Genomic DNA, 2476 nt, shown 5'->3' with positions numbered 1-2476 from the left:
TTTTTTTTTTACCGTTTTTCTTTTTCTTTTTCTTTTTCTTTTTCTCCTGAATATTTGAAGAACCATGAACTCTGACTTCTGAGTATGTTATGCTTTCGTCACAAAACTCTAGAAAATATATTAGAAAATTTCATGCAATAATTATAATTTTATATATAGCCATATAAGCATCTATACATAGATTTATGGTAAATAAACATACAATTAAAAGCATGTTAGAAATCATAAACAAAAATTGTCCCCATTTTAGGCTTGTAATAAAGTCGTTTAATTGGCTCAATTAGGTAGTAGCTCTGTAAAATGTGGCAATTTTTTTCTGCTTTTTTAATCCTTAGTGTTTTCATCTATCAAATAGGAATAATAACAATATTTATTCATAGATATATTGTGGGGATTAAGTTAATGTGTATAAAGTCAATAGCATAGTGCTTGAAGCAATAAACATAAAATAAGTGTTATTATTGTAGAAGTAATAGTAGCCTGTAGAGTAGTAATTGTAGAAATATAATGGCTAATAACACCAGGAGTAACACTGGCTGCAGAAATAAGAGTAGACATTTAAAAATTAATTTAAATGCCTATAAATGTCCTTCCTATAGTTGAATTTAATCTTAATAAAAGAAACGTCTAATTCTTGCTAGGTAGATAAACTTTCTTAGCAACATATTGCATGGACTCCTTCAGTACAAGTGAAGCAGAACTCAGCCACAAAGTCAACATTTTTTCAAATAATGTTAAATCTAACTCTGCTGTAAATATTTACCTATCAAACAATGATTGTCTGAAACTTAAATCCCCTTCAGTTGGAAAATTTTAAATTCATTCACAAAGACAAAAGATTTTTAACTCTTCCTCTAAACGTATCTAGCTATGAAGTTTGTTATTTATAATATTATTTTCTCTTAAATAAGGAGATTACTCAGCATTAGCAACAGTACCTGTATTTATTTCATGCAATTCCTCTGGCAAAGAATGACCATCAGTACAGAGGCTGGATGCTGCTGCTTTATCTGGTTCCATGGTTGAGTATAGATTGCATGATCAGATGAGTAGCAGAGGGTCAGAATGAAACAGGATCAAGGAAACAGATCTCTTCACATTGCAACATCAGACAGGATGTTTACTCTAAATTTAATATGTAAAGTACATTTTACACTGAAGAAAATAAAAGGCAATGTAATCCAACCCCTATAGATTAAATTTGTTATTCTTTTATGTATAATGGAACCCTTCTTTATTTCCAAAGATAACATTTTAAATTATATTAAGCGCAATGATTTCTTCTCTGCCTTATTTTTCAAAAACAATGAATAAACATTTTAATGTAAATAAATGCTATACTGTCTTTGAATAAAATGTAATACTGATTTTTAGAAATATCTTTTTTGTGGTTATAAATATTTGTATTTGTTATAAATGGTTCAAACAATATTAAAACGTATCCTAGAGAAAATGAAAATGACATACAACTCTGTCCCTCAATATAACCTCTGTTAAAATAATTATTCATAATTCTTAGTTTTCAAGTGGCCAACGGATGTTTCATTTAGAAAAGTAAAAAAAACAATTTAACTATTGATAAATTAAGTAATGAGATAAATTGTAATGTATTCCTACAATAAAACTTACAGTCATTAAGTACTGATGACATTGTACTGAAGTATTGATATGAATATTTTTCCATGATATATGAAGTGGGGAAAGGGTATAAATTATTGCATAATGTGATTTTGTATTATATTTGGTAGAAAAAAATCTGTTGTTATACGTGTACTTACAGGATAATAATATGTGTCTAATCTGGCAATTTGAGATTGTAATGTAATAATATTTAACTAACTAACTTGGTATATTTTTATATTATGTATGTGGTTTTCCATTTTTGTGTTGCTGTTTTTAATGAATATGATTGATTTTTATCATTGAAAAGATTAAAGTGTACATATGTGAAATTTCATTCTCAGCCTAATGTGCGCTCTGAGATATACATACCACAGTGACCACAGAAGCCGCTGCCCTCACCTTTGATCAATAGAAATAAACTTCATAGCAAAAGAATTTAATTTGACTGGGAGACCATAAGTGTTCTTGGGTCTGATATTGTTTTGGAAGAGGGTAAACACAATGACTACTTATAGGCATTAATGATTTAAGTACACACGCTTTTTTTAATTGAAGTATAGTCAGTTACAACGTGTCAATTTCTGGTGTACAGTATAATGTCCCAGTCATGTATGTGTGTATATATATATATATATATATATACACACATATATTTATTTTCATGTTCTTTTTATTAAAGATTATTACAAGATATTGAGTATGCTTCCCTGTGCTATATAGAAGAAATTTGTTTGTTATCTATTTTTATGTATAGTGATTAATATTTGCAAAGGGGAAGGGATAAATTCGGGAGTTTAAGTACACATGATTTAAATTCAAGTAAATGCAAAAATGATGGAAATAAAGTATAACA

Source organism: Camelus ferus, chromosome 34, assembly GCF_009834535.1.
Source record: "Camelus ferus isolate YT-003-E chromosome 34, BCGSAC_Cfer_1.0, whole genome shotgun sequence".
Lineage (NCBI taxonomy): Eukaryota > Metazoa > Chordata > Mammalia > Artiodactyla > Camelidae > Camelus > Camelus ferus.
This window is presented reverse-complemented; position numbering follows the sequence as displayed.